Source organism: Onychomys torridus, chromosome 6 (genome assembly GCF_903995425.1).
Source record: "Onychomys torridus chromosome 6, mOncTor1.1, whole genome shotgun sequence".
NCBI lineage: Eukaryota > Metazoa > Chordata > Mammalia > Rodentia > Cricetidae > Onychomys > Onychomys torridus.
This window is the reverse complement of record NC_050448.1, coordinates 17091291-17115136: the sequence shown is the minus strand read 5'-3', so window position 1 is coordinate 17115136 and position 23846 is coordinate 17091291. Positions and strand designations below refer to the sequence as shown.

General features: G+C 46.9%; 2 pseudogenes; both read right to left on the bottom strand.

Moving 5' to 3' along the window:
• Positions 1-7020: 7020 nt before the first annotated feature.
• On the bottom strand, positions 7021-8749 carry LOC118585568 (annotated as a pseudogene).
• A 2099-nt stretch (positions 8750-10848) lies between these two features.
• Positions 10849-23846, bottom strand: part of LOC118585566 — a 35231-nt pseudogene continuing 22233 nt past the window's right edge.

The window sequence follows — 23846 nt, the reverse complement described above, 5'->3', positions numbered from 1 at the left end:
CATGCTTTTAATCCCAGCACACCCAAGGCAGAGGCAAGCGGAGCTCTGTGAGTTCGAAGCCAGCCTGATCTATAGAGTGAGTTCTAGTACTAGTACAGGCTCCAAAGATACACAGAGAAACTCTGTCTCAAAAAAAAACAAAAAGAAAAAAAAAAAAAAAAGCTCACACCCTCCGTACCATCACTACTGCTGCTGTTTCCCTGATGAGGAAACTTACTCAGGGCAGAGATGACATCCTTTACCCAAGGTCAAGGTCTAGAAGCAGCTCACCCTCTAACTGGAAGCATAAGGCAGAGGACAGGTATCATTTAAAGCCCTGCACAGGCTCCAGGGACTTAGTCAAAGAGAATGGGGAGACTCGCTCAGGCTGCACACCACCAAGCTGAGATGAGCCAGACAGCAGCATACCTCCCTAACAGGCCAGTTTAAAGCAGAACAGTAAAGATGCTCCTGGTGTCTTACTCCTTGCACAAAAGAAACAACGTGAAGTACCCGGATGTTAGCTCCTCGGTTCTTTTCCTGTTCTCCCATCTCCTATCCGGCTCTGCATTACAAGCAGGGTAATGTTGAAACAGCCAGTGTTCTTTTTGTTTCTGCTTCCTTGAAGCTTCTTCTGTCTTAGAACCAGTCTGTTCATCTCATTGGAAGACTGTTCTATTTTACAGAATGAATGTTGTCTGATTCCAGACTTCAAAGCAAAACCGCAGATTCAAATGTCATCCAAATCCAGTTTTTCTCTCAGATCACTTCCCAGCTTTGCCTTAGGTATTTGACCCTCCCTCAGTCATATTTATCCAGCACCTGCTTTGTTCCTGGCCCTGCTTAAAATGCTGGGGAGGCAGTGTGAACAGGCAAATGAAGTGTGGTGTATGTGTGTGTGTCCTCATCTGCTCAAATACATACATGTTTGTGTGGATACATGTGCCTGTGGAAGTTGAAGTTCGATGTAGGATGCTGTCCCTCAGTTGCAGTCCAACTTGCTTTTTGAGACAGGTCTCTCACTGACATGAACCTTACTAATTAGACGAGACTGGCTGATGAGTAAGCCCCAAGGATTCACCTGCTTCTACCTTCCTAGCACTGAGATTATGATAATACTGAGACCCCTGCTCCTGGCCTTTTTATGTGAGCTTGGGGGGGGGGGGTCATGCTTCCATGGCATTATTAATTATCTCCCTAGCTCCAAGTCCTTACTTTTGATGAACTTATATTCTGGTAGAAGGGGGAGAAGGAGGAGGAGGAGGAGGAGGAGGAGGAGGAGGAGGAGGAGGAGGAGGAGATGGGTCTGCATCTAGATCACTTGGATTGAGGGTGTGCAGGGCTTGAAACCCAATGGACAGATGGGATGTTGTTGAGAAAAGGCACACTGGGCATTGGGAGACGGAGGGTCCCTTTCATTAATATATTTGGGATTACTCAGAAGCACTTTTGGGAGCCTCCTTCCTTACAAGGAAACAAGCTGGACATGCCTGATTGTCCATTCTGGTTTCTTCCTTTCCCCTGCCTGAGTGGCATGGTTGTGTAGCCTCAGCTGTGGTGGCCTTGGTACCAGCACTTCCTCTGGGACATTTGTCTGTCATTAAGATGGGAGCTTGTGCTGAGCAAGCCAAGTAAATGCTCCATCACTGAGCTCCCTCTGGTAAAATAAAGTAATTATACAAAGCCTGTCCACCTTTTTTTATTGGGTAACAAATGCTTGAATTAGTCAATGTATTGATTCCTATATAAATTATTATGTATTGAAGTTTCTGAACGCTTAGTAATTTAATATTTGAAAAAGATGAACCTATAATCACTATGGGAACTAATTAGATATGAATATATGTAAAAATTGGATTATCACAGTGCTAATTTTTATATAGTAAATGTAGGTATTTTTAACAGACACTACAGAATTATCTATAAAACCACAACAAGCTTCTAAGAGTTGTTCAGGTTCACACTGTAATGTCCTAAAACTGTTTTATAACTATATTATTTCCTGAGTTCCAGATGTTACAGGTAGCATAATGAGTTTGAGGTGCTTTTATGGCAGGTTAGTGCCCTAAGTCTTTGAAAGACACATTAATATAAGGGTAAAGACTCCTTTGGCATCATCCCAGGAAACAAAAGTCGAACTCTACAGGGAAAGCAGACTAGGTAATGTGACAAGATTCCCTTTCAAAATGTTTTTTCTTTCATGTTTCAATTCAAACTTTTGAATATATCATCCCAGCTTTGGATGTCTTTGTACATTATTTGAATTGCTCTTATTTTTATTCTAGAGCCATATGCCACAGATGTGAAGTACTTAAAAAGTTATCCTTGTAAGTCTAATATCCTTATTATTCAGCCAGGTTCCTGTTTTTCCTTTTTTCTGGTCTTAAGAAATCTCAAAAAAGGGCATAATTTTTGAAACAGAACAAGTAAAAATATGACTTTTACACATTCAAAGTATGTACATATCTAAGCCTGCATGATCATTGTTTACAGTCAACTGTCTATTACTATGACAGCATTAACTCCTAAATGTACTCATTGTGCATGTGCCTCAGAGTCATTTCAGTGGGTCTCCATTTCTTTTCTTTCTTTCTTTTTTCTTTTTTTATTTCACATACATTGGTGTGTTTGCCATGGGTGTTGGGTCTCAGGAACTGGAGTTGCAGACGGTTGTGAGCTGCCATGTGGGTGCTTGGAATTGTACCAGGGTCTTCTGGAAGAGCAGTCAGTGCTCTTAACCACTACCCCATCTCTCCAGGCCCGGTTTCTATTTCTTAACACTTGATTAACAGAGGCAACACAAACTCAGGCACCTCTGATGGTCAAGGAGCTTGTAGGAAGGCAAAGGGTATATGGGTATGTATGCATGTGTGTATATGCACATGTGTGCATGCACCTTTGTATGTATTATGTGTTAATGTATATGTGGTTGCCTGTGTGTATCGTACATTTGTGTTGCATGTTGTTTGCATGGTTGTGTGTCTATGTGTGCATGTGTGTGTAGCTGAGTGTATGTAATTTTATGTGGTTGTTCTGCGTGTCATTTGTTTCTGTTTGTGAATTGTACAGGTGTATGTGAGCACATATGTGCACATGCATATGCATGGGGAGAGAGGAGGGCTCTGAATAGCTTGATGGCATCTTCTCTATCTTCAAATGTCCTTTAGAAATCATAAATATTATGCAGCCCAAACAGACACAGCAGGCTCACATCTTATGGTCTGGTACCCACAGGCTGTTCAGGTTGTCCTTTGTTGCTAATAATAGGAACTTAAAAGGTGCCTTAAGAGTTCATTTGCTTTAAGATTTTAATGTCAGATCTGGACTGAGATTTTGAAACTTCGGGGTCATATTGCATCCTTTGTTTGTCTGCTTAAAAAAAACAAAAACATGAGACTATTAGCCTGGCCAGAGTTTTAAAATGTCTGAAAATATTTAGTCCATTGCTAAAAATTGTTTTCTATACATCTGGGTTACTGTACAAACAAAGTCACCACAGAGATTTTTAGTACATATTTGACAACAAACTCAATCTGGTGGTTGAAGGATGATTAAACACAAAATATTTGCTCAATGTGATACCATGTAGTTACTTTAAGATGGAACATAACAGCTGATGAGAGGCTCAGCAGTTAAGAACACGGTCTGCTCCTCCAGAGGACCCACATGGTGGTTCACAACCATCTGTAACTCCAGTTCCAGGGAATCTGATGCCCTCTTCTGGCCTCCTGGGCCACCAGACACACAGTGTACAGAAATACAGGCAGGCAAAACACCCATACACACAAACTAATTTTTTAAAAAGAGAAAGCCTTCAAAGTTGTGAATTAAAAAATAAGACAATAAGCCGTGCGGTGGTGGCGCACGCCTTTAATCCCAGCACTTGGGAGGCAGAGGCAGGCGGATCACTGTGAGTTCGAGGCCAGCCTGGTTTTCAAAGTGAGTTCCAGGAAAGCCGCAAAGATACTCAGAGAAACCCTGTCTTGGAAAAAAAAAAAAAAAGACAATAAAATAAAAACAGAACATATGAAATATATGTAGCAACAAAACATTATTCTAATACATTATGCTAAAAAGTCCTGCCATAAAAGTTTGTGTTTACCATGGCTATAATTATATAAAACACATGTACAAGCTGGCCATAAACAAATAAGAATAACCATGGACTACAGGATTCTCTGATTATTTTTAAAGCTTGTAAAATGATTTACTGACCTCATAATTGAAAAATGAATGCATACAATTTAGGAAAAACACACTGTGGAACTGTATGTGTGCGACTAGCCTAACTTTGGCATACTCTCTGAGGATGAGGCCAGCCTGACCTGGCTTGAGTGCCCAGGGCAGAACTTGTCTGACCCCTTTACTTTGAAAACCTGGGTCTCCAGGACTCTTGAGATCCAGGACTTTCTGTGTGACTTTTCACTCTTGTTGAAAAGTATTAAGATATATACTTATGTCTTTTTTTTCCTGAGTCTAAAACTCCATTAAAAGCACTCAATTATTTTACATCCTTTACCAGATTACTGCATTTGCTCCATGCTGAGGTCCAGATAAATATGAGAAGTAAGGGACCTGGGGAGATGGTTGAAGATAAGGTGCATGCTGTGTAAGTTGGAAGACCTAAGTTTGGATCCCCAGTACCATGTAAAAAGCTGGATGTGTGTTATTAATAGTTAAGTATGAAACCAGGCCATCTCTCTAGCCAATTAGTGGCTGGTTAATTGCTAATTAATGAATGGTCAAATTTCTTAATTTATTCAGCAAATGCTTTGAGTACCTACATGGCTCTGGCTTGTGGGGCATGCATGAACAAAAGAGTTGAGCATCTCCACACCCTTGTGGGAGTTAGCATGGAGCAGTGGACAGAAAATAAACACTGGGCATGACTAGAAGGTATTTCACACATTCAAAGGGAACAGTGTTGCTAAGAGAGAAAGCAGAGCAAGTGAGAACTCTTGGCTGCAGTGAAGTCAAGAGCCTCGTGGTTGTCAATGGGCAGAAAGGTACTGATGGGTATGAGCAAGGGCACCTGGTGGGGACTCCAGGGACACTGCTGCAGGCTGAAGGGACAGACATGCAGCCTCACAGCTGTGGCTGGTGACAAGACTCACTGTAGATCCCCATTGCCAGCACATCTGGCTTACTGGGGTGTCAGGGTACTCAGCATCCCAACAGGTACAGGACAGTCTAGCTAAGAAAGGCTGCAGGTGAAGAAAGAGAATCACAGGATTCCACCTGGATGTCAATCACTTCTTCCCCAACAAAACATGTCGGACTCGACAGTTTTCACTTGGCTTCATGTCTATCTGTGGACAGCTATCATGATGGATTTTGATGTAGGTTGGGTCTCAGCTCACCTTGCTAATTACTAATACCCAGACCCTTTTGCCTCTGATTACCCTGCCTGATCTTTGAAAGTAAGGCCCTTTGCCTGCCCTAAGTGTATGGTTCCTCTGCATCCTTGAGCTATGAGAAGTGAGAGACTGCCATTCACAACACAAGCAGGATTCTTCAACTCAAGTAGGACAGTGGATAGTAGTTTTCCCAACTTATTGTTTTCTAGTACCTCTTAGAAAATAAGAATGTTCTATTCCAAGGTCTGCGGGCTGTCCAACCTCTGGTTACTGGCCCTCCAGGAACTTTCAAGCTTGGGCTCCCTTCATGGCATGGGTCTCACGTTTGACCACTGGGTTGGCCCCTGCCACGAGTTCTGTGCCACCTTTACCCCGGCGCATTTTTCAGACAGGACCCATAGGCCATGGCTGCCCTTAGACACATGGTAGGAAGACAGTGGTGGATTGTAACAGCCTTTTCAAAACAAGTGTAGCCATGCTTCTTTGGGGCTTTGTAGGTCAAGCCTCCAAGGCAAGGATGCGACAGTTACAGGCTTTTGCCCAAAGTCTTTTGCATTCACTTGATGCAACTAAAGTATCCTTCTGGCCCATCAGGACAAGTGCTAACGCGCACTCTCAGAATCCTTCTCCTGTATGCCCAGCAGCTCTGGAGGTGCTCCAGCCTTCTCTGAAGCCCTCCCCGGGTGCAGCCTCAGAAAAGGGCGACTACCACTCTGTGTGGAAATGCACTTCCCATGTCTACCTGGGCTATGGCTTTTCCTCTGCCCAAATCTTTCTACTCCTAAGGAGATGTGCACTAATAATTTTTAATGTGCAATTTCTAGCAGCATATGTCCCCCTGATGTTTTGTCCAAGAAGCCCATAGCTCTTTTTCAAGTAGTCACCCAGTCTACAACTTTGAGATATGAAAAACTGCAGACACACAGAGTCCGTGTTGAATCAGTAGACATCTCTGAAATGCTCTGTTTTTTTAAAAAACAAAACACTGAAAATGGTATTTATTTAGATTTTAGGAAATTAAATAACAAAACTCAGAATAAAGCAAAACAAAACCCATAATGTCATATGACTCATCATGTCCAAGCACAATACCATTTGTTAATGAATATAAAAAATAAAATTTACCATTCGTATTTACTCTTTTCCAAACTTTTACTACATGGATAATTTTAGAAGCTTGAGCTAAAGCGGGGGGGGGGGGGGGGGGGGATCCCAGAGCTACCCCAGCCCCTACCATGTGACTGAGATTAGCGTCCTATGGAAAAACACTTTTTTATTCCTGGAGACCCCACACAACGAGATCCCCTGGAAGTCTAGACTGGCGCTTTCATGCGGAACACAGGCACTGCTGGTCTAGCACGTGTCAGGTTTTCCAAGCTCTCCACAGGACAACAGTTCTAAGCCATCAGCATTCCTGACAGCCCAGTCTACAGGCACTGCCATCGTCCTCCAAACTGAACCAAAACTGGCATTAACAGGACTGGAGGTCAGACTTTGACCTGCACTCCTGGGAGCTGGAGGGCCGTTGGTATGGGAAGATCAGGAGTAGTGGCTGCTAGCTCTCCTCAGTGAACACCTTCAAGGAGTAACCGAGTGCTGACTGCACTTACCCACCAAAATACAACACACCCAGAGCAAAGGAACAGGCCACACCAGACCAAGCCCCTCAAAAGAGAGGCAGATTTAGTGAGCCTGAGGCCCCTGCCCGTGCTAATAACCTCAGTTCATCTAGCCCTTTCCCCAAACACCTTATCTTGTGCTTCAAGAGGCACCTCTGGTCAGGGCGGGGAACAGAAGGAAGCAGGACTTCCAGCTAGGACAATGCCACATGGGGCACCACGAATATCTAGAGCTGCAGAGCTTGCCAGCTGGACCACACTCCTCTGGACCACACTCCTCGAGCCTCTTAATGCAGCTTAATGGAGGTTGCAGAGATGTCTTTGCTGGGCATCGTGGGGGAAGGACCCTTCATCCTTGGGGAGCAGAGCTGCCTTTAGGATGATCATACCGGACCAGGTACTGATCCCAATCATGCCTTATGTGAATGAGCGTAGGCAGGGAGTGCTGAGCCTGGAGGTAATGCCCGCCGAACAGCTGCAAGAGGTGAGCAACTCATCTGACTCTCCAAAGAACTTGTACTCAACTTCTCCTTTCTGAAGTAAAAGTTTCTCTTCCTCTTTTCTCGGTTTCTTTTCTAATTCTCTTTTCCTTTCTTCCTCATGTTCTCCTAGAATAACTCTGAAGGCTCTCTCCTCAGCCTCATGCAGTTCAGAGCTCTTTTTAAGAAAGATCTATTATGTATAGTGTTCCGCCTGCATATATGCCTGCACACCAGAAGAGGGCGCCAGATCTCATTACAGATGGTTATGAGCCACCTTGTGGCTGCTGAGAATTGAACTCAGGACCTCTGGAAGAGCAGCCAGTGCTCTTAACCACCTCCCCAGCCCTCAGCGCGCTTTTTAACGAGGTTCCTCAGCCTCTGAAGATGGTGCTCGAACGTTTCACCCACTGAGGCAGGAGGACAGACCGCTTTCCTTGCTGCAGCTTCTTCCCTCAGTTTCCTCAGTTTCTCTAAAGCACGCAGAATGTCCACCATTCTTTCAGTGTCCGATTGTTTTTTCCTTGCTTCAGATAAGACCCCATCAGCAGCCGCTCTGAGTTCCTGTTCTGGCTTCTTTTCCTCCACTTCCTGCACGTACTTCACCCTCCAGGGGTCAATCTCCTGCTCATGTTCTGTGGCCAGCGCGGCCTCAGCCTCCCTCTGACCCTCTCGCGAAGCCACAACAGGCGGCGTCCCACCCTCTCCACCTCGGGCGCATCCCTCTCACGTAGGCGGCCTGGACCAGCGACTGCATCCGCTCAGCTAGCTCGGCTCCCAGTGGTGCAGCTTGAGCGTGTAGCGAGGACCAGGCCGCTCTGGGGGTGTCAGCCTGGCGGAGCCACTGCGCAGGCGCAAAGTGGCTGGTCCCGCGGGTGTATGGGTGTGTTCGGGTTGTACAGAGGTGGGGGTGTGGAGATCGCCTGGCCACCTGGGTTAGGATCACTGCCTCCAGCCACTGCCGGGCGCCCAGGCGCTGTTGGCCATGGCGGGCAGCAGAGGTGCCTCGGTCCAGCGCCAGCTGCAGGGTGGTCCAGGGCCGGGAGGAGGTGGCCCTGGATGCTCGCTGGTATCGGGCCTGGGAAGGGTGGCCACTGCCGAGGTGGCAGAGGTGCAGGGTGGCACCTGGAAGAAGCCACCACTGCCACTGCTGTCGAAGGAGGCCTCGGCCTGGGCGCCAAGCTGCAGTGCAGGCAGAGGCTGGAGGAGGGGGCCGGTTGTCCCGGGGAAAGGGGCCAGTCCCTGGGGAAGAGGAAGCCGGAAAGGAAAGCCTTGGGAGGTGGTGGCTGCCTGGGCTGCGGTCCCTGGCGACCATGGGAGAAGAAGGGTGTCAGAGTCAGTCTGTAGTGCAGCGGCTGCAACAGTAATCTGTGTCCTGAAATGCTCTTTTGCAGTGGGATTCACTGTTACTATTAAAGATTGTTCCTCTGAAACTGTAAAATTTTGCCATCCATCATTCTCCAAGGGAGTAGGAATCCCGAATTCTCTGTGACAACTGGGTTTAACTTAATGGAGGGGGAGACACTTCTAGGTAAATTCTGCTCTGTCGTTCACAAAGGGGAGTAAGTCATGTCTTTAGAGGACATGCATGAATTAAAGGCATGGGCCACAACTGCCTGGCTAAGAATCACAAGTAATTAATTAATTTACACAATTTAAAGCATCTTTGTGTGTTGCTGTGTAAACCACAGTGCATGTGACTAGGTTCTCTCCTCTGGGGAAGGACTCTTGAGTCCCTGCTGACACCACCTGAGACTCAGCCATTGGCAATACCTGGCTAAGACTCTTGTAGGAAATGATAGAGGGACCCTGAGGCCTGGCTGGTGTCAATAGTTAACTATGCATATAAATAGAAAAAAGAAAAAAAACCCTACCTTCCAAACAGCTTCAAAGGGAGGGTATTGATGGAGCAGAAATTCCTCAGAGAAGGTTAAGCAGCAGCTCCCCAGAAGCATGCAAAGGTGCTGGTCTCCTTGCTAGGGAAGGGAGGCCTGGAAGGTCCTCTGGGCAGCTTGGAGTCTCCACATGCATGAATGCCCTTCTCAGGAAAGTAGGATGTGCTCAAGGTGGCCTGGATCCCTTCAGAGGCATGCAATGGGGCCTGGACAGGCACACCTGCTCCCCAGGACCCAGGCCTGGGACCAAAAAAACCACTCAGGAAACATGGAGAAAAATGCTCTCTGGAATCTTTGTTTTGCACAGCCATATGGCTCTGCAGAGGTGGCTAAGGGGACCATTGGTTGGTCCTGAGCCCACAGGGAGGTCTCACCCATTGAAAGAAGCCAGGGGAGCTGCTGCTGTGAAAGTCATGACCACTACAAGCCCAGGAAGGAACAAATACCGGTGCTTATGAGGTTAGAACTCTGCAGGAAGGAGCCACCCTGGGCACAGTCCCTGCCATTGTCCAGGGTCTGTACTGCAGTGCCAAGGGCTACAGCTCCTGCTTGCTTGAGGTCAAGGTTCCACCCTGCTCTGAAAGTGAGAAAAACTCTCCTGGGGATAGGATGTGTAGGGGGCATGGGGATTCATGTGCTGGAGCCTCCTCCAGATGCTCAGTGCAGGTCACTGTCTGCAGTAGCAGGTCCCCTGCAGCCATGCACATGCACAGTTCCTCAGAGGGTCTTCCAGGGCACCATCTGTCCTCCTCACCCATCAGCCAGTCCTACACTATCCCCATGGCCTCCACAGTGACATGGTCTCCAGCCAGCAGCCGAGCCAACCCTCAAAGTGTGCATGGTGATACAGAAGCAGCAGAGGCCGCACTTGTGGTGTGTGTGTGTGTGTGTGTGTGAGCTTCTGGGGATGGGGTGTGGGACTCATGGTAAGGGGCACGGGACTCATGGTAAGGGGCGCACAGGCTCAGGGTTTCAGGGTGCAGGGCTCATGAGCTCAATGTGCTGGGCTTAAGGGCCACAGGTATGGGGATCAAGCACTCAGGGCACTGGTGAGTACGGATGTGGCATCTGTTTGGCCTGACAGAAGGTGCCACTGAAGTGTACTCCTTGGAGATGAGGATATACACACCTTGTGTGTGCCCAGGCAGAAGGGGCAATCCATGTCACATGTGCCCTCCAAGCCCTTGAGCCACTTTCAACTCTTGTGTTCAACGTGCAGGGCACACACTGCTCACAATGCCAGCTCCAGAATTTCTTTAGGTTCCTACAGGGACAGGGCCTCTGAGAAAGAACTTGTGGGCTCTGGAAGCCAGGGCTATGGTGACTGAGGGCCAGCCACAGCCCAGCATGCATGACACCACATCCTCCTAATCCCCATTACTGGAAGCTTCTCCAAGCAGGGCTGGTGGTTCCTTCTGTTCCCTAGGGGTGTGGGGATGGAGTCCTGCTATCTAGAGATTACCACCTAGACTGCACCCCATGCCATATCTCACTGCACACCAGCCTCTGGCAGGTGTCTTTACTTCTGCAGGAACGTGGGCTTCAGCAGGAAGCCATCAAAGAGCGAGTTGAATGCACCCTCAATCCCCACTAACTGAGAACCTGGGCATGGAACAGATACAACCTGTGACTGCCTGGGATAAGGTAGCCAACCTCTTATCTTGGATCCCAAATCAGAGAGTTTGAGAGTCTGTACCCCAACCCCAAAACATAAAGAACCAGCCACGACTGAGGGGCTGATGTGCAGAGCACACGAAACCCCAGACAGACACCTCCAGCAAAGGTTCTGCTGTGAGAGGACACTACAGCCTGATGATACTTAGGTCTGGGGCCAGCATGGTATGTCTGCATGGGTAAGTCTAGGCAGTCACATGGTGTCTGTCCTTACTTGGGAGGTACACCTTAGTACTTACTGGGTTTGAGCAAAGAAGGTGGACAGTGCAGAGCATCAGGGTATAAAAAGTGTGGGGTGTGACCCAGGGGTAGAGTTCCTACCCAGACTCTTCCAGTTAGGGGTTTGGGGGGTGTCTAGGGGGTGGATCCCCTGCCTAGAATCTTCCAGTGTGGGGCTGTAGGCTTGGGGTTTGGCTAGGGGGTGGAGCCCCTGCCTAGAATCTTCCAATGTGGGGCTGTAGGCTTGGGGTGTGGCTAGAGGGTGGAGCCCCTGCCTAGAATCTTCCAGTGTGGGGCTGTAAGCTAGGCCTAAGTGCTACAGCACTTGTCTACCATGCAGAAGGTCCTGGTTTCCATTCCCAGCACTGCAAAGGAAAAGGAAAAAAAATAGTGTAGCTGGCTCTAGGAATGCATCATGTGCTGACTGGACCCCAGCCAAAGTCTAGCATGGAGTGCCAGGAGAACTGTGGGTGTCTAGTAGCCCAGACACTGCACTGCTGAGCGGCTGCATTCCTTGATGACTAAGGGCCACAAGGCTGTGAGCAAACCATGAGAGTGCAACTTTCAGGCAGAGCTCTCACTGTGAGCCAGCATGGAGGACACCATGGGCCAGTGTGGAAGATGGTTGGGCTGCTTGCTGGGATCCACACCTGATAGAGGAGTCTTGGAGTATGAAGCTATTTTGGAATAGGGTCTTAACAGAAGCCAGGGGTTGAGGATATGTCCTAGGAAGTTAGAACAAGACCTAAATATACTGTCTGGCACTCTTAGAAGACACAAGGTTGGCATGGTTGCACAGTCATGTGTTCAGAGCACTGGAGTTTCTGGGATTTTTTCAGCACTGGGAATGGAACCCAGGACCTTGTACTCACTGGGCAAACACTCTACCACTGAGCTTCAGCCCCAAGCCTGACCCCACACTGGAGAGGCCGAGGCAGGAGGGTCTAGAAGTTCAATCTAGGAGGGTAATCATGAACACCCTGTCTCAATAAGGACATAACAAAGAACACAGGAATTAAGAGGAAGACAGAGATGGAGACTGGTGGGATGTAACCTGAGCCACAGGCCACCCAAGTCTCAGATCCTGGAAGAGGCAGGAAGCAGCCTTTCCCCCTGAGCCTCTGAAGAAGGCAGTCTACAGGATTTGGGACTTTGGGCTTCCAGAACCAGCAAATTCCATTCTTGCTGTTTTAAGCTACCTGGCTTGTGGCCACTTATGACAACCCAGCACCCACATATAGGTGCCCAGGAGAGGACATGGGGTGCTGCCAGCAAGCCCTGGAGGCTGCTGTGGCCTTCTGTCTCCCCAGCTTGAACAATGTGAGAAGGCCGCTGCTGAGCTTCTCCTAACTCCACAGCAGCACTCAGAACATGCCATTCTTCTTCCTGAGTTCACTCTTGCCATCTGAGGTATCAGGTACCCTGGAGACAGCACCCCTCCAAGTATGACCTAGGCCACTTTAATTACAGTTTGCCACAAACTTTGTTACACATCTCTCAAGGCAGCTCTTCCTACCAGGTTCTACCTGTCTGTGTCCTGAAAAGCCAGCATCTTTGTCTGTCTCTGTCTCTCTCAACAATGTCTCCTGTAGGTCAGGCTGGCCTCCAAGCTCTCCAAGAAGCTAAGACTAATCTTCAAGTCCTGATCTTCCTTCCTGCCTGGATGTCAAGGTGTGTTTATATTGTGTTGGTGTGTGACATAGGGCTTTGTGTCCCCTAGGAAAGCCCTCCACAAACTGAGCCCCCGCCCTGGTCTGCCTGTCTTCTTTGAGGCAGAGTTTCTGTAACCCAGGTTGGTCTGGAACACCTAATCTTTCTTTGTTTTTAATCCCCAAGCAGTAGGTACCAATTAAAGTTGAAGGTGTCAGCTCATCAGGAGGAAACTCTCTGATGGGTCAGTCTTGGTTAGGCAAGGCCCCAAGACCCCAGACCCCAGAATGTCTTTTGCTCCTGCTGTGCCTTTACATGTTTGCTGCTGTGATCTTTTTCTGGTATTTCTCATGGTGTAAATGGATATGGGGAGACCAGCACTGCCTGTAATGTAGTGTGTTTATCTCATGGAAACATCTTGATCTACTGGGGATTTTTATCTGTGGATGTCATGAAGATGATCCCTCCCTAAATTGCACTATCTAATTGATAATAACAATGTTAGAATACAGAGTTTTAATGAATAAAAAATAAATACAGGAAATGTTCTATACCCAGGGCCTAAGAGTTTCACCTATGGAGCTGCATAGGCTATAGCTCAAGATAATGATAAAGAAAAAGTAAATAAATAATTTTTTTTCAGTGGACATCTTTATTAATAGATCATCAACTCTTCCAAACCTACAGCTGGACAACCATTCATTTCCATGCCTGTCACTTTCTTTTACAGGCAGAATATAAATAGATGCACTCTAGAATGCACAACAGTTTAGTCACTAAGGAGCTTAAGTGGGATCTTGAAGAATGTAGACAAATACCAATGTGGTAAAAACAAGCTGAGATGCATGGCCTCTGTGACCTGTGAGAAGGGATCCAACCAGGGGACCTAGGTGCCACATGTCCTCGCCTTGTGTCAGCATCAAAGGTATTTTGGTGACAGTCACCACTCAACCACTGGAAACCTGTCCACATGGGGGTTCAGTGGCACTCACGTCACCAAGCAAAGCCCAGGGCCGAGGGCCAGCATAGACAGGTAGTGTGGAAAGCATATCTCCCATGTACTGCAGGGGTTGTCCTTGGGCTGACTCTGTCCTCCTGACCCCCCTTTCTGAAGTCTGATTGACCTTCCACTGGTCATGTAAAGAATGCTGTTTTCCTCTACTTAGTGTTTGGCAGTATTTGAGACAGAATCCCATCCAAAGGCAACCCTCACACTCATGTTCCCATGTCTTTCTTCCACACAGAAGAGACTAGAGAATATTCAAGGTTTGCTCAGTTCAAGGAAATGTCCATTTCCTCCTAATCACAGAGCGGATTCCAGGGAGGGGAAGGGCTTTGGATGCATCCTCTGGCATGCTGTGACCTTTCAATCAATCCCTAGGTGTCTCACAAAGTCCAGTCCATATTGTTGAGTTTGTCTCTATACCAGTGAAAAAGGATGGGCATGGGGCTTCCCCCTTCACCACATAATGGCAGTACAGGGTGCAAGCCTGAACTTTTCCTCCTCAGCCTGTGTTTGGATGCATTCCCTTCCTATTGAGTGTGTTGAGGCTCTGCCATTCCTGCATGGAGACACTGCAGGTGCCCAGCAGCAGCCATGCTCACTGAATCCATGGTGTCTGTGAGAAACATGACCTCCTCCTGGGCACAGCCACTCCTCATTCTGCACAGGCTGACCCAGTGGTGCTGACCACAATCAAAGCAGACGAGTGTAAGATATGCTTCTTTTCCAACCTGTAAGTCAGAAAACCAAATCTGAACTGAGGTGAATGAGCAGGAATCCCTTGACTCCTCACGCCAATGAGGGGTTCGTCCCTCTAGTGCTGAGAGTCTGACCTGGGGCTGGAACCTACCTCCAAGTTCAAAGTCCATCTGAAAAGTAACAGAATTAACTGGTTAAGTCCATAGTGCTGAAACTTTTGCCTATGAATGTAGCTTCTCTTCTTTCTATTAAAAATACGTGGACAGTTATGGCGGATGTGTTGCTCCATGCCTTTAATTCTAACACTTGAGATGCACAGCCAGCCTAGTCTAACAGTAATTTCGAGACAATCTTGACTACTTAGTGAGATTCTGTCCCAAAAGACAAAACAAAACAAAAAAGTTACCCCCAAAAGATGGATCATGGAGGTACCTCTTTTTTTTCCCCCCTTGAACTCGCTTTGGAGACCAGGCTGGCCTTGAACTCACAGAGATCCGCCTACCTCTGCCTCCCGAGTGCTGGGATTACAGGCGTGCGCCACCACCGCCCGGTTGGAGGTACCTCTTTTAAGGCCGCCCCTAAAGGCAGAGTCAGATACCTGTGAGTCTGAGGCCAGCACAGTTTACAGACATAAAGAGGAGCTCCAGTGGCACAATCGGTTAGCGCGGTACTTATAAGACAGACATAATGAGCTCCAGCACTGGCACTGTCAGGAATACAGAGAGGCACCCAGTTTCAAAAAACAACCAAAGGAAGGAAGTTACCAGAAAAGGCATAACACATGAACCCACACCTGAGAGTAGGTTGTGAGTAAAACAATACTTGACACATTTAAAATCTTCATGCCTGCAAGTCCATCAGTACAGCACATTTTTGCAGTAGCCAAAACAGCCAGAAGATGGCAGACTATCCCTGGAATTGGCGTTAGACTGGGCTGGGAGCTACCTTGTGGAATGGAAGTTAGGTCCTCTGCAAGAGCAATCATACAGTGAACGTTTTACTGATGTATTCAGTAATGTGTCCAATGTTGCATCTTTTGTACTTTGAATTACAAGTGCCAGAATATTCCAAGTTCAGTGTTTCTTGCACTGTGCATTCAGCTGATGTTTCATTTCTAATGGGAGTAGTTCATTCATTAACCACCTGAGAAATTAGTGAGTATGCATTGTGTACACGCACACTTTCAGATATTCATGGTTCCTATCTATGTGGAAAGATGCTGATGTTCATGTAACAGCATTGATACCAGGCTAACATTTTTATTTTAAATATTGTGTTAATCCAGTTTTATATGAATATTTTTTTTTTTTTTTTTTGAGCCGAGGATTGAACCCAGGGCCTTATGCTTGCCAGGCAAGTGCTCTACCACTGAGCTAAATCCCCAACCCTATATGCATATTTTTATTTCAGTTGTTATCTGAGAAAATTCTATTCCTGGAAGGATGTCCAAAGTTCAGCCAGAGGTGAGGGCTGCAAGCATCAAGCAAGAGGAATTTGCTCTGACTTAATGGTAACTATTCACAGAACACATCGACTCCTCTTTTAAATACAGAGAAGGACCGGGCAGATAATTCTGTTGGGATGTCTACAACTGATGAAAGTGGAGACCTCTGAAAGCTCAGGTCTGCTTTGTTTTGTATTTTATTTAGGAAATAAAAGTGCAGGTGACATAAATGGATGTAGTTGCTAGGGTGCATCACTCAATAAAGTTAAACAAAGATGATGTCTGCATCAGTCCTCTTTGCAATAGTTTAATAAAATCTCCGAAGATGTGCACTATTGAAAGGAGACTTTAAGCAAATGGAAGACACAAGTTGCTTTTTACTGAAGAGTAGGCACTTAGAAGAGGAATCTGTTGCAGTCAAAGAGATCAGAAGTCATGTTGTGGGTACAGGGGTTTTCTTTGCTAGGCAAATGTTCAAGTGGAGATAACACATTTACTCAACTCACATTCTGAAAGGCTTTAAGAGTCAGTGGATAGGGGAAGAGCATGGGTCCTTCCTGTCAGCCTAGGTTTGCTTAGTCTGGTGACGATGTTCTGGCCCTGCATGTCATCTCCAGCAACAGCAAGGCTCTAGAGTGACTGGGCAGATAACCTGGGAATTTTCACATCACCTGAGTGTGAACTCTGCCAATATCCCCCTGGCTTCTGAGGGCACACTTGACGGCTCTGAAGTGAAGTATCCTGTAGTGTGAGGAGGCTATCCCCTGGGTCACCTGAAGCCTGTGAAAGGAGGGAGAAGAAACCAGCTCACCAGGGAGATACTCCCCACCCTGTAGAGAGATGAAAGTTGACATCCACAGAAGGCTAAGCCTCAACTCTGAACTTTGAAACCCGCTGGGCAGAGTCTCATCTGTCAGTGCCCTTTCTGAACAGAATCCAAGTGCCAAGGGTGGGCTGAGATGAATGAAGTGTTCTGGGGGTCAGGTGCTGTCCCTTGTCAGCTGGACCTCAGGGCGTTTGGAAGAACATTAAGATTCTTCAAGTATGGGGGATCAGTGGGATACGTGGCAGGAAGATACAAGAGGGTTTTCTGTGTGTATTTGGCTGGGGTGGCTAACCGTATCTTGGATTGGGACTTGGTTCATGAAAGTGTGATGTCTCACTCATTTGTTGAAAAGGCCAAGCTGTCTAAAGTTCCAAGGACGCAACTGGCTGCTGGCTTCTTTCTTAGTTGCTGGAATTTGCAGGCAATCTTTCATACCTTGCCTTCCAGATCCACTGGCTCATCTCTGCTTCATGTACAAAAGGAACTCATTCATTGATTCATTCACTCATTCATTCGTTTTCTCTCTCTTCCTCCCTCCTCTCTCCTTTTGTCTACTTTCCCCCACTCTTGTATGTTCATAAATGTGGGGTAAAAGGGCCAGTGAAAGAAACCCACCCTGGCCCTGAAACCAGAGCCAAGAGGCTAAAAAAGGCCAGTGAAAGAAACACAGTATGGCCCTGAAATCAGAGCCAACTCTAGCTCTGAACAATTAAACCAACCAGTTCCTGAGCAGGAAAACTAACCAATCCCTGAGCAGAAAAATCTTCTCCCTGGAGAAACTCTGCCCCTAAGAAGCTTTATATAGGCCCCTTTGTCTGTTCAGTTGTGAGCTGTCCTTTCCCACCCTGGCAGAGGAAGCCACTGTGCTGGACACTTCCTTCTCAAATAAATCTTTCTTAAAAGAGTTCTGGGTAAAGATCTTTTGTTGATGTTCCCTTAGGGATACTGAGCAGAAAAAAACAAAGAAGAACCTTTGCTGAGATGTTCCCTTAGGGATGGTTGAGCAGAAAAAAGTAACTTTTCCCCAGAGCCAGAGGAGATTGCTACATTTCTGCAGGGCTTTCCCTTTTAGCAGAGTGAAGCAGAAGTAACAGCCTGAGCAGAAGAAACAGACAGCTCTGCTAGGATGTTCCCATAAGGGACCTGAGCAGAGCTCAGCTGTAATGGCTCGCTCTGGGAGAGGACCAGGATTGATACATACTGCAGGAAGACCATCCCCGCCCTGTACCCAGCTTCAGGTACAGCCTGACTTCCTCTGGAGTCAGGATACCTTTCCCTCCAAAGCTGTAACACTCACAATAAAGACACTTTCCACACCAATTGAGATACATGCCTTGCTCCTCAATTCCAGTATAGCCTCAACTTGTTGGACTCAATGAGACCATATTCAGAAATAAAGTAGTCATCTGCCTTTACTGGGTTCCAAGGAAAACACTTTGGCGAAAAGAAAAAAAAAAAATCCAGAGATCTGGAGAACCTGCATTCCAGGCTGATCATGGGCCAGCTCCCCTTTACAGGGCCTGTCAGGATATGTAAACAGGTCAGCTGTGGCTTAAATAAAGCTTTATGTTGCATGAACCCTGAGCGTCTCCTGTTGCCTGTCCCTTACCTGTCCTTTTCAAGTTCTAATAGATATTGTACCCAGAAATAGCAAGGCCACCTTTAAAATAACACGCAAATTGTCACCAGTGGTTCAGACCAGGGAATTTGGCTTTTGTTGGATGACTGAGACAGCATAGCAGTTGTCTACATCATGTTCTCCCCTTGACAGCGTGCTGGTTGGAGTGTGTGTGTGTGTGTGTGTGTGTGTGTGTGTGTGTGTGTGTGTGTGATTTTCCTCCTGATGCCTCTACACAGCCCAGATTGATTTCTCACTTACCTATTCTTTTCCTCAGCCTCCTGGGTCCAGGTTTGACCTTCATCAACCCTCTGGGAGTGTTTGCTTTTGACATCCGAGGACTCACTGTTGCTTTTAAATATGGCACTTTTATACGTTGCTTTCACTCTGTGAGGAAAGGTCACAAGGCATGACAGAACCCAGTATCAGGATTAGGAGAGGGGGGACAGAAGAGAGTGACCAGGCCTGTGAAAGGCACGTGCAGGGAGAGGAGAGGGGAACAGAGAGCAGAGGAGAGGGGAGGGGTCTGTGACAGACTTTTTAAGGATTCTCCTGCCCATGTGCATGTGGGCTTATGGAGCTACACCACACATACACAGATTGCATAATCATGCAGCACACTGATTACATAAGACGTAAGAGCCCTTGTTTAGCTACTGAACTGCGCATGTGCAGTTACATAGCTGGAGGAATGACAGAATCCTAACACTTAACTCGGCTCAGGTGGCTCCGGGCAAACCTGTCAACAGCTCCTCATATTGTCACTAACAGCTTTATGGCTGACATGAGCTCTGTTGAAGCTCTCCAGGAACATTTTTATCATCACATATGTGATTTCTCTTTGGTTTGATGGCCTTATCTTCCTCAGGTGCTTCTTCACTTCAGAAGATGCACATAGCTGGAGACCTTCTCTTTCCTCAACTGCATCCTCCTGACCTACTTTTTCAGGATCTTTTATTTCTCATCCTATTGAGTATGGGTCTTAATGAGAGAAAGGGTAAATCCTGGGCAGTGTTTTGAAAGTGAACCTTCAACTCCTCACAGAGAAAAAGTTTCTAATGGAGCAGAGAGTTAGATCTCTGGCTTTGGGAGAAGGAGATACTCAAGGGCTTCCCCTGTGACCCCAGAGAGTCTCCTTGAAAGGGCACCAGTTGGGGGTCCTGCAGAAGTCCCACAAAGGACCACCATCCGTATATGCAATTGGCGAGAGCATTTTTATTATTCCAGTACATTGGGCCGTCTGACCAGCCCAAAGGCAGGATGACAGCGACCCTGGGGAAGGGGTGATGGGTCCTTCTAAGCCTAATTTTGAGGAGTGTCTAGGGAAGTTAGCTCATCTTAGGTGTAATTGGATTGTGCAGGTGGCATTATTGTTAGTAATGTCTATTGGCTAAAAGTCAGCTGGGGGCTGGTCAGGGTTATAGTCTTTTTCTTTGAACAAGCCTAGATGTTTTTCAGGCTTTGCCCTTATTTGGTTATTTGCCTAAGCCTGTGTACTTGCTGTTCCCCTTGTCCCAGTTATCTGGAGCTTTAGTGATTAATGGCTTTTTGTTTTTGAGAAGCAGGAAGTGGGGTCTAGTGAGACCTAGTTTTTAGACTTATGTGTCTAGATATTTGTCTGGCCTTTTCATACTTTGTATTAAGGTCAATTTAGGGTGAGCTAGTTAGCAGGGAGGCAAGGACTATACAATATGACATCAGCAGTCTCTTTCTGAACCATTCTATTGTACCCTGGAGAGCTCTGGAATCTCCTATGATGTCACCAGTGTTGTGACAACAGCAAATGCCAGTGGGGCATTTGTTCAGTGCCTGTATATTGACTCATACATGTTTGCAAAACTGTACAGGATGCTTTGGAGAACGAATGGAGAGCGGAAGGAGACCAGAGAGAGGCAGAAGGAAGCTGGCCGTCAACCTCAGTGTCAGACACTGGGACATAAGTGGTCATGGGGAAGCCACAGTGAGTTCTGGGCAGGGGGTGGGTGCTTCTTAGAGGATGTGGGACTCAAGCTGGCTCTTCCAGGAGTGGAGCTCAGGAACTGGTCAGCAATGGGCCTATCCTGCTTCTCTAGGTTCCTAAAGAGCAGACCCAGAGTCAAGGATCTCTGATGTTAGGTTGTTAATGTGTCAGGGATGGTCAAGGCTGAAGCTGCTGTTCTGGGGCCCTCTGCTTTCACACTGAGTGGGGAGGAAGCGCCAAGGGACTAGTGAGGTTTCAGTACCAGCACTGCACTCCACCTCCACTGGAATGATTTACATTGTGTGTCACTAATGACAGGGAGTTAAAAGTCCCTTGGTCAAAGCTGGAGGTTCTCACACTTTACATTATAGCTATTAGCAGACTCGGAACCACCAAGTACTACTGCATGCCACTGACCCCTAAGGCTTCTGAGTTCCTAGCTGTGGGTGGCACAGAGATCTCTAGTGAAGTCTGGGAGCTGTTAGAGGCAATGGACTATGACAGAGACTGTCCCCTTCCTGGCTCTGGATGTCCTGGGCTGTCAGTGAGGATGGCTTTGTGAATCTGGTCCATCCACATGGAGATCTGAAGCACCCATCAAGTGACTTAGGCATCTGAACACCATCTGAGTGCTTGTGAACAATGCACATTTTCTCTTGTCTTCTGAAACGACATGGCCAAGGACTTTGAAGACAACTTGCATCCTGTGCAGCTGTGAATAAGCCAGAAGAGGCTGTTGTAACCACTCATCCCAATAGCACAGTTTGTGGTGGATGTGGATATTACAAGACAGGAGTTCTAGAACCTCCCAAGACCCTAAGGATATGCCATCTTGATAGACCCAGTGCAATCAAGGCAGAACTGCATACAGATGTCTTCAAGGGGCAGCTGGAATCTCAGATGAGAGTCTAATGACCATCCTCAAGCCCTCTTCTGAGGAAATGTCAACAGTCTACAGGCTTCTCCTGTTGCTCTCTTACAAGTGGGCACAGATAATCTGATCATGGCAGCTGTTTTGTTTGGAGGACCATACTCCAGAACATCTATCTTGAAATATCACTGCCCATGTTGTGCCATAAGTCTTAAATCTGATTGTCTAAGGCTTAGATTATTACTTGACTCACAGCATGTTGGACCCAGCTTTGCTGCAGTCCACGAGGAAAGAACACTTCTGGTCCATGAAGGCTGTTGAGAGTCCTGCCCCCTTGGAGGCATCTGAGAATGACTTGGGCATGGTGCTATAGTCGGTTTGTGATGAGGACCTGGTCACTGGCTCCACCAAGATGGATGAGGTCTTGTTGACTGAGCCTGTGCTGACAAGACTCTGGCCTGGAATGGACTACACATGATGTGGTTGGGCCCACCATATTTGACACAATTAGGTGGTTTCCAGGGGCAACGGGAGTGTACATGACTGTACATTTGTGGGGTTTGCTAGCAATCCACTTTGACCTTGGTGGTCCTTCAATGGCAACAGATAATGTCCCTGGACCTGCCTGAGTGGTTTTGATGAAGAATTCTGACTGGATACCTGTGGTACCTTCCTTAAGCCCAGCACCTTTGGCAGACACTAGAGCAGGATTCCCTGTTTGGCCAAGCCCCTCAACATGCACTTTGAAAGGTATCCCAACCACATGTCTCCCATTGAACTCGTCATTGATTGTCTGGATCTAATTCAGAAACATGGCATTCCTCTTCTGCTCCTGAGGGTTTATGCACCTTTGCATCAAGCTTGCCTTCTGCACCATTCAGCCTTATAGCAAAGGATACTAGCTGATTAAATTTTAATCCTCACTCCTGATGGCTCATAACAGTGAGGCAGTGAGTGTCATCTGGATGTGATGATGAGCATCAGGTAGGGGCTGTCAGAGATGGTTAAACTTTATAGATACCTCATGGTTACCAGGCTCTTGGATAATATAAGAAATACCACATGACTGATTTTTATGGTCATCAAATGTAATCTCTGCCCTTCTAGGCCCTTAACTGCAATGGAGAGGCCTCCAGAACCTGCCTTCCCAGTCATGATGTTGAACTCAGCTGGATGCCTGCTTCTCCCCTCTCCAGGCCAGGGCTTCCTGCCTGTACCTTGTGAGCACCTCCTTCACCAAGGAGCCCCATGGGAACTGGAAGGGGTTTCCTGTTACATGCTCTCTGTGGTACTTCACACTGACTATGTGAATGCCCATCTCCTGACACAAGTTAGACACACTGAGAGTTCCTCCCCACAGGCACAATCTCTACCCTGGGCGACATGGCCAGAGGGCCTGGGGACATGGGCAGATAGCTATACCACTGCAGCCAACTTCTGGGATCTTCAGGTTCAGGTCTCAGATACTGCCTGCTGTGGCCACAGAGAGCCTGGCTGGTCCAGGTGATGTGCTCTTTCACTCCTCCCTCACCCATGGTCTAAGATACATAGAAACTTATGCTAACAGTTTCTAAGTCAGAAGCTAGATGACTAGTCAGGAAGGGGCATTGTTTAGTTATCTTTAATACTTTACAATTTAAGAGAACCAATTTTTTTGTTTGTTTGTTTTTGTTTTTGTTTTTGTTTTTTGTTTTTTAGCTGAGGATCGAACCCAGGGCCTTGCACTTGCTAGGCAAGCATTCTACCACTGAGCTAAATCCCCAAAATCCCCAACTAAAGAGACTTTTTTTTTTTTTTTTTTTTTTTTTCGAGACAGGGTTTCTCTGTGTAGCTTTGCGCCTTTCCTGGAATTCACTCTGTAGCCCAGGCTGGCCTCAAACTCACAGAGATCCGCCTGGCTCTGCCTCCCGAGTGCTGGGATTAAAGGCGTGCGCCACCAACGCCCAGCTAAGGAGGGAGGAGGTCTTTTTTGTTTGAGCTGAGGATGGAACCCGGGGCCTTGCACTTGCTAGGCAAGCATGCTACCAATGAGCTAAATCCCCTAGTCATAGGATTTTTTAAAAAATATTTATTTATTATTATTATGTATACAGAAGAGGCACTAGATCTCATTACAGATGGTTGTGAGCCACCGTGTGGTTGCTGGGAATTGAACTCGGGACCTCTGGAAGAGCAGACCATCCTCTTAACCACTGAGGCATCTGTCCAGCAAAGACTTATTTATTATTATGTATACAGTGTTCTGTCTGCACATATCCCGAGGGCCAGAAGAGGGCACCAGATCTCATTACAGATGATTGTGAGCCACCTTGTGTTGCTGGGAATTGAACTCAGGTCCTTTGGAAGAGCAGCCAGTGCTCTCAACCTCTAAGCCATCTCTCCAGCCCCGAACCTATTTTTAACAACTTATACGTTAGTTGTCTCTATAAATTTAGAACTTTATGTTTCATCCTGCTAGATTTAGCCTTAAAAATCACAAGCTTGAATTGAAATTCTTTTGTATGGAAACAAAAGCTCTTAATCATGAATCAGTAAAGAAACAAAAACAGCTGT